This window comes from Physella acuta, unplaced genomic scaffold, assembly GCF_028476545.2.
Source record: "Physella acuta isolate Inbredline_101_S28 unplaced genomic scaffold, ASM2847654v3 ptg001006l, whole genome shotgun sequence".
Classification (NCBI taxonomy): Eukaryota; Metazoa; Mollusca; class Gastropoda; family Physidae; genus Physella; species Physella acuta.
This window is the reverse complement of record NW_026732523.1, coordinates 406,537-415,801: the sequence shown is the minus strand read 5'-3', so window position 1 is coordinate 415,801 and position 9,265 is coordinate 406,537.

Sequence of the window (9,265 nt, the reverse complement as noted above, 5' to 3'; positions counted from 1 at the left end):
CATACTTAGTTGTTTTTTTGTTTTTGTTTTTTCTAGTTTAGTTTCTATGTGGGCCCTAACGCTATTAATGCTACAAGCATATTGAATAGATACCCGCTTAATATCTTCCCAATGTTGGATTTTGTTAAATTTAGATGAAGATTGCGTGTAAAATTGCATTATGTCTTTTATAGTTTTGATGTAGCGCTCGTCTAGTAATAGTGTATTATTGAATTTCCAGTATGTGTTTATGTTTTTGTTTGTTTTGTGTTTGTTCGTTGTTTAAAGTTGTCAGAACTGCTGTATGGTCGCTAAACTGTAGTGTTGAGAATAGGTGTTCTACTTTGTTGATTTTCATGCTCAGTGTGGCGTAAATTCTGTCTTATCGGAATCTATTCCCAGATGTTTTACATCAGTGAGTGGTTTGTAAGGTGTGTGGATATCGTGCTATGCATGTGTAGACTAGTTTGAAGGATGTTTTAATGTTGTTGATTTAGTCGGCGTGTGGTTTGTCTGCAGTTAAGCGGTTTCGAATGATGTTTTTTTGGTTCTACAATTTCTAGTTTGTATTCCACGAAATATATATATATATATATATATATATATATATATATATATATATATATATATATATATATATATATATATATATATATATATATATATATATATATATATTATTTTTTTGTGACATTTGTATTATTAAGAGCCATTTATGAAGGGTACATTTCTAGAAAACAACAAAGTAAGATAAAGCGATTTCTTTCAGCTTCAACACCCTTGTATCAAAATCATTTTATTACATTCACTGTTCTGTGTTCGGTGTTTCTTTTTTAGTCCATCTTAGAGTTAAAGTTAGGCTAAATATCATTTAGCAGCACATCTGAAACACGTTAGCATTTGAAAAATAAGATATTTATATAAAAAACTCTACTAACTTAACGGTAAGAATAATAAATTTATTTCAAGAAGATGTAAGAGATAAAATTTATAAAAATGTATGACATATTCAAATGTAAAAAGCACACAATAAAACCCATACGTTATAGTTTTACTTCATGTATCAAGTCACAGACAGACGGACAGACGTAAAAAGCCAATTACAAAGTAATATCGATTATAGAAAACAGCTTTGTTATAACAAAAACATGTATAAATTAGTGGCGGAACTAGAAAAAAGGGCCCCATATATATTAATATATATATATATATATATATATATATATATATATATATATATATATATATATATATATATATATATATATATATATATATATATATATATATATATATATATAAAATACGAGAATACGAACATAGAATACTCATTTCGGGCTTGTTCGAGTTTTAAAACAATATTAAAAACTCTTGGTTTAAAAAAAAATTAAAACAAGTACAACAACGCGTCTTTTGTGTAAGTGCTATTGGTCTGTTTAGAAAATCTCTATTTAATATAGTTCTGTCTTACAATTTTTAACGCCCCCTAACGCAGCGAGACTGATGATTCAAGCAGTACACCTACCCCCCTGTGCAGGACACCCAATAAGCGGACCACTGGTGCTTAGATTGCCACTGGGGATCTCGGGGCGCTCAACTACACATTTTTAACAAATGTTAGGTCTATGAGTACTCAGAAACTCCCCAAATTTTACCGAAGTTCGGATGGTCTCAACAACTTTTCCTAAAGCCGAAACACTCAAGGGAGAGAATTCAAATCATACACGTTTACTATCGTATTTGTTTTTAAAACAAAAAGAAGTAAACGTACATAAAAACCGAAATAGTACAGAATAGTAGTTCTACCAATATAACAAACGAACATCTTACATTATAAAATCACAATGGATTGTCAGCCCTTAATCAATGCTATAAAGAAACAAAAGTCGTCCTAATATCTATCGGCCTCTCGCGCGATGGACTTTGATTTATTTTCAAAATAATTTTGCCGACAACAGCGTGTGTTTGATTGTAGGAGAAAGAGGACTCGGGATGGTGTCTATAGAATAAAGATAATCCAACCGCAGCTACAGTATTCTTTAAAAAAAAAACAACCATTAAGTCAAAAATGCAAGAAAATTATTTTTTTTTACTATAAAAAAATTGATTATGGTCGGCTGTGGGCCCCTAAACGGCCTGCCCCCCCCCCCTCCATTGGCGGAACTAGAAAAAAGGGCCACCCCTAAAAACAAAATTCTGGACCCCCCCTATATATATATATATATATAGGCCTATATATATAAACACATAATACAAACATTGGATACTCATTTCGTTTTTCAATTTAAACTAATTACAAAAAAAATTTAAACTAATTACAAGATGTCATGTGTGTGAGTGCATTAATATGTTTTGAATTCTTTTTTTTTAAGATTTAGAATAAGTCTATTGAAAATGTTTGCTTTAATACTGTCTACCCGCTAGTTTTGAGCCGGTCAAAAGAATATAAAATATGAAAGCTTTGTATGTGTAATGGTTTCTGGTGTTTTTTTGTATTTATATTATTTGCTTCAAATATATTTCCTTTTTATGCTGTCATTCTTTAGTATGCATTTCTTAAAAAAAATAATAATTAAGAGAAGTTGTTGCCTTTTAATTTGTTTAATACAAATATATCAAAAGGAGTTAGGAGCGCCACTATTTATCTAATTTAAAAAAGGGAAATAAGTCATGGAAGTGTTTTGAACGTTTGCCCATCTTTCACACTACAGCTCAGGCATATATTTTTTTTACGCAACAGCATGTGTTAGCTACTGTATAACATCACTACTGTAGTAGATCTGTTTATTTACAAAAGCTTTTACCGTAAAGTCAAAAATGCAAGAAAATTATTTTTTTCAACTGTAAAAACTTTATTATGGTCGGCTATGGGCCCTAAATGGGGTCTGGCGGGTCTGGCGGTACTGTAGTTCCGCCCCTGGTATAAATCATCTCCAGTTCGCACCCCATATAAATGAGATATACGAAATAGAGTCAATTAATTTAAATTATCTCGGGGTATATAGGAGGGGAGGGGTAGTGTGTTCAGCATTATGCCCAGCCGCTGTTACTTTGCCTAACGCTTAATAGTGGAGTGGCGTGGTCTAGCGGCAGAACGCACGCTAGACGCCCTGGATGTCCGGGCTTCTTTACTTTTTATTATATTCATGCAAGAAAACGCTGGTTTGTACGAATATGTTGACCCGAAGATCGTCAGCACTCCAAATGCCAACTTCTTCACCTCACTGTAGCAACCTGCAAGACTATTCCATGCGTCACATTTTAGTGCCTCAACTCGCAGCATATCTTTTAGAGTCGTTCTTTTGTGCAGCGTAACGTGCATGTTTTACTGGACCTCCAATTCTCCTAACTTGCTCGTGATTTCCGTGAACTTACCACTCCACAAATGTTTGGTTGTCAAATCCAGGAACCTCTTCATAACTTCTGAGATCGTAGAAAACTCCGGAAGACCTTTAGAAATGACCGGTCCAAATTTTCCCTATATCACATCAATCTCTCTGAAAACGGGCTATAAACAACAAACATTCAACAACAACAACAAAAATGTCTCTAAAATTGGCGTTACTGTTTAAACGTAAGCACTACACATATCAGCCAATCACTTATTAATTAAGCATTAAAATTCTCAATGTTTTTGAAAACCTAAGCGAAGCCAGGCTGCATGCCTAGTTCTAATAGAATAGCGAGTGTTTTTTGTTTATATTTATTATTATATCGTTCATTACCGAGTATTGCAAAAGGGCATTTTGCGGGTTCATTGGTTGTCGACCCAGATCCATTACATTTTGCTAACAAAATAAAACAAATACGCAGAACGTTCTTCCAATAAAGTTATATAAAATTATTGGAATTGATATTACAGCTGGTTGAAACAAGTTACATTTAATTATTATATTAACATTAAAAATTACTGGTAGTTGTAATTAACATTGTGTTATAAATTACCAAATGTTTTATAAAACATTTTATAATGTATTTTTTTATAATTAATACTGTAGTCAGTTTTCTTGTTTTTGTTTCAAACTTTATTACTACTTTTTTCACTTCTTTTTATATTTTACTTTTATAATTACCTCCCTTGAAAATAAAAAATTCCTTGTTTTCTCCCCTGACAAAAAATTCTCACACGCGAGATACTTTCCAACAAACAAAAGACGACAGCAAACCGCTGTGAACTGTGTTACACATTGGTGCACTCTCGGGACTAACACTAATATTATGTGGGGGGGGGGGGGGGATTGTGTGATGGAATCTAGTATGGGGGAGTTGAATGTGTTTGGTGATTTTGGTGAAGACAATTTTTGTATCGAGTTTAGATTTGGGAGATTGTTGGTGTGGGAGAGTTTAGTTTGCGAGAACATAGTGTGGGAGAATATAGTGTGGGACAATTTTTATTGTGGGAGAATTTAATGTGGGTGAATTTAGTGCGGGAGAATTTAGTGTGGAGAATATAGTGCGGGAGAATTTAGTGTGGGAGAATTTAGTGTGTGAGAATTTAGTGTGAGAAAATCTAATGTGGGAGAATTTAGTGTGCGAAAATTCAGTGTGGGAGAATTTAGTGTAAGAGAATTTAGTGTAGTGCTAGTTCAACCTGTATTGCTAATTTAAAGTATAATAACGTGAAATTTGCGTTTAATTTTTGTAAAAAAATAATAAAATAACAGGCTAAAATCGAGTTATTTCCCTTCGGTTAATGAGTTTGTCTCCTTTTCTTTTTCACGTCATTATTCGTAGGATCGACGCCCATCACTTGACCTAATTTCTAGGAAAATGTCTTTAATTAGAAAAAACAATTTTTACTTTCTCGTATATACGAAGTATAGAGAAAGTCTTGTAATCGTGCAAAAAAAAAAATCGAGATTTTTACAAATCTCGACGTTTTACACCTCACTGATACGGAAAAACATAATTTTGCAATCTTGTCCGTATGTCTGTGTGTCTGTCTGTCTGTCTGTCCGTGTGTAAACACGATAACGTGAGTACCGTTACAGCTAGGTTGATGAAATTTCAAATATAAGTATTTTATCAAAATCGTAGATCCGTATCAAGTTTTAAGCGAATTCCGATAACCGGAAGTGGTACTTTTCCTACTTTGAATTTTTCAAAAGCCTATAACTTGAGTACTATTTCAGATAGATAAATGAAATTACACATGTAAGTAAAAGATCTAATTCTCTACCTTCTGTTAAATTTAGAGTAATTTCCGTTGACCGGAAGTAGTAATTTACGCTACTTCCGATTTCTCAAAAAACTAATGTAAATTTTAAAAGTACTGATAATATTGCGCACTATTATGCGCTTTTTTATTTGGCGTTCTTTTAGTGTGCAATTAATTTGTCTACGAGATTTTATTCTATTTTTAAAACTTTAAGTATTTAAAATGGATTAAAAATCATGTCTATAGCCCGAGTTCCCATCCCCTGTTATTTTATATAAGAATATTCGAGAAAGTTTAGGGGAGATCACTCCCGGTTTATTTTTTCTTGGGGTGTCTGTTCTCTTTACATTTAATTGGCTTTTAGAGTGCTCACGCTTCGTGTGATGTTCGACTTACTACGTCACTTTAACGTGATCTTGCCTAAACATGTTTTCCACGTGAACCTACTTTAGGTTAATTTTATCTTATTTTAGGTCCTAACGTGACACTGATATGACATTATTTTAACGTGATCTGATGTTAAATACTACATCTTCACTTTAAAGTAAATGTGGCGTATATACAAGGTACGGCGTGAGACTACATTCAACCTGATATAACTGACGTGATCCTTTTCGCGGTGATCATCTAATATATAAAGTTCAATTATGTATGTGGCGGACAATTTATAAGAGTAGAACCTTCCTTTTTATGTCATCTATTTTTTGTTTTTCTTATACAAAACGTCTAAGCTGCTATAATTAAAACAATGTTCCTTCGAGGCGTATTATTTGGGTGGCGGATGGTGGCTTTCCGTGTGAGCCTTTATACTTTCTAAAGGGAGGCATAGGTTACAAGAGTGACAGGAGTACATCGTTACTTCAGGATGGTTTTTTATATAGTGCCCGTATATGTCTAGGTACCAAGTCCAATCTATGTGCGGAATCTTGTCAATACACATTTTACAAAGTAAGAAGTCCCCGTGTTCATGGCGCACGTGTATTTTAGCTTCATCAACTGATTTGCATCGCTGGGTGCAAAATCTGCACTTTTTGTCGTCGAATACTGATTTTGTAGTGTTTTTTTATTTTTTTGCTGTTTGTTTTGTGTCTGTGGGGCTGTATTCCTTTTTCCTTTTTGGACTTGTATATTCGGGCATATCTGTATCTGTGCTGGGCTTGTTATGTTCGAGAGTTGGCTTCATTGTAAACGTAAAATTGACTGGGTAGAGCGAGGATAGTAGAGGAGAGATCGATTTGAGAGTTGTTGATGAAGATGGTTTAACGGTTGGTGTTTTCGCTGTGCTCGTACTAGGGGTTATTGGCTTGCTTGACGGTTTGGCTGGACTAGTTGGTTTCCTGAATTGAGTTTTGGGTGAGATCGGTGCAGTCGTAGTGGGGGTGGCTTGCATGTTCGTAGATTTAGGAGGTTCTGTTGGTTGTTGCTGTACAGGGATATTTGTTGAAGGGTGCTGAGTTGAGATCGGCGCAGTCGCAATTGGGGTGACTTGTGAGTTTACCGGAGTAGGAGGTTCTGTTGATGGCAGCTGTGCAGGTGTAGGAGGTTCTGTTGATGGCAGCTGTGCAGGTGTAGGAGGTTCTGTTGATGGCAGCTGTGCAGGTGTAGGAGATTCTGTTGATGGCAGCTGTGCAGGTGTAGGAGGTTCTGTTGATGGCAGCTGTGCAGGTGTAGGAGGTTCTGTTGATGGCAGATGTGCAGGTGTAGGAGGTTCTGTTGATGGCAGCTGTGCAGGCGTAGCTGGATCCTGTGATGTTGTTAGGTGTGTATTTGATGCTGGGCATTGATTGGTCCAGTGCGAGGTTGAAGAGCAGAACTGGCAGGCTTGTTTCCTTCCGTTGATTGCTACTAGGATGTTGAGGGATTTGTTTTTGTGATTAATTTGAATGTAATGAGTGATGTTATTTGGGTTGTCAGTGTGTATGGAGAAGTTGCGATTACTGGTGTGAGGAATTGTGGTTATGATTGGTTCTTTGTTGCTGTAAGGCTGTAGTGCTTGTATGAGTGTGAGGTCGTTGAGTGTGGGGGGTACCCATCTAAGGGTTCCGCTTAGTTTGTCTTTTTCATGTAGAGTGAAGCGTAATGTGTAGGGGCCATGTATTTTGTGCGTATTGTGTAGGGTGGTGACATCGAATTCTTTTTTTTTTTTTTTTCAGCGAGACTTGTTCAGTAAATACGCAGAAATAATAATACGAACTGGCAAAGGACCTAGTCAAGTAATGTTAATCAATCTTTTTGGTATTTATATTACAGCTAGTTGATACTAGTGTTAACTAATTATTGGATTAATCATTAACAATTACTAGGAATTGTAATTAACATTTTGTTATTAATCACCAAATGTTTTAGATATTTTTCTTGTAGTTTAATTTTCTATAATTAATGTTAACGTTTGTTTACTTGTTTTTGTTTCAGTATATATTAAAACTTTTTACTTTTCTTTTTATTGTTTAATTTTATAATTTCCTCCCTTTAAAAAAAAACATCATTTGTTATTTCCCCTGACAAAAAAGTTCTACGCGCGAGATGTTTTGACAGAAACAGAAGACGACAGCAAACCGCTGTGAACTGTGTGACACCTTGGGTGTGATGGTTTTGAGGTGTAGGTTCCTAAAGGTGTCTGTTGTGTCTGTTAGAGCGTATTTCCTACGCCATTGAATTCTGTTGTATAATGGGGTTGAGAGTTTTTGCATTTTTCGTGTACTAGTTTTTCGTTATTTTGTAATATTTGTAAGCATTCTGTGTAAAAGGGACTGTGTTTTCCTCTTATGTAATGTGGAGTTGTATTATTGATTTGTGTAAGTTTGTTGAGCTGAATGCCTATATTATGGTGACAGGACAATTGATCTCAGACAAAATATCTCAGACAAAATATCTCACAGCAAAATTTTAATAGTGTGTGGGATGATTTTAGTGTTTTTTTTATTGACTGTCATATGTTTTGTTTATTTTATTTAATGTTGTTTATAGGCCTATATAATAATTGTAAGAATTGTTTGTCGCATAATTTTGTCATATTCTATTAAACTTTTTAAAAATTAAGATTACTAACATAGTATGCGAAGATTTAAAAATTGTGCTATAGATAGCGTAGGTGAACCTGCCAAACATGAGTTAATCCTACCCTGTCAGGTTGATGAAACTATATCAAAGAGAATGAAATAACAATAAGGACACACATTCGTATCAAGGTGGCCGCACGCTTTAATTGCAGAGACATGCCTTTAGGGAAAGGCAACCGCCCTCCATGGACAATGCAACTAGTCAATAGTTATGAGTCGGTCACATATCCTTATTTAAACGACAGCGGTCATCGCGGGGACAAGTTCGCCATTGTGTGTATGCAAGCAAAGCAGTATTAGTAGTGGCCTACATCGCAGAAAGGAACTTAGTTTCTAGTGAATTTATGTCGAGCAAGAGTTCACACAATAGTACGTAATCACATAATATTAGAGGTGTGATCACAGCCATACACCAGGGGTCGGCAACCTTTTGAGACGAAAGAGCCAAAAATTACAATTTACAAAATTTCCCAGTTTTTAAAGAGCCACTAACATTATTTTTCCAATATTCTGGTATTTGATTAGAATTAAGTAAATACATTTAATTGTTTATTTGAAATAAATACCGTTAAATATGAACTAATACTGATTCATAGAATAACATGTTTCGCACAAAAAAGTGTTTAAGATAGATCTGAAAAGATTAAGTTAGTTATCAAATAATATAACTATATGACAATCCCAATCCACTTTAGAAGCCAATAACTTTGTTTTTCTTTTTTTTACGGACACCACTGGCTCAGGAAATGTTCCCCATAGCCAAGAAGCCCTCAACTCTGACTAACTGGCTTGGATATAGGTTTGATAACCGAATCGGTCGATTCTGTCCTTCGGTTCTCACAGTGCTTATCTTCCACCCTACTTGTTCCCCACAGTCCAGTACCTGGCTCCACAGTAGGATACTAATAACTAAAATACTTCGGTAGAGGGATGCATTCTGAGTAAAATAACATTCCCCATTTAACAATATTCGAAAATGTCGGCACTTCAGCAGTGGCAAGGATGGAATGGTCGAAGCGGGGCTGGCTACAGCACGGCTGTGGGGTTGGGCCTGGTGCCCAAGCGGCTG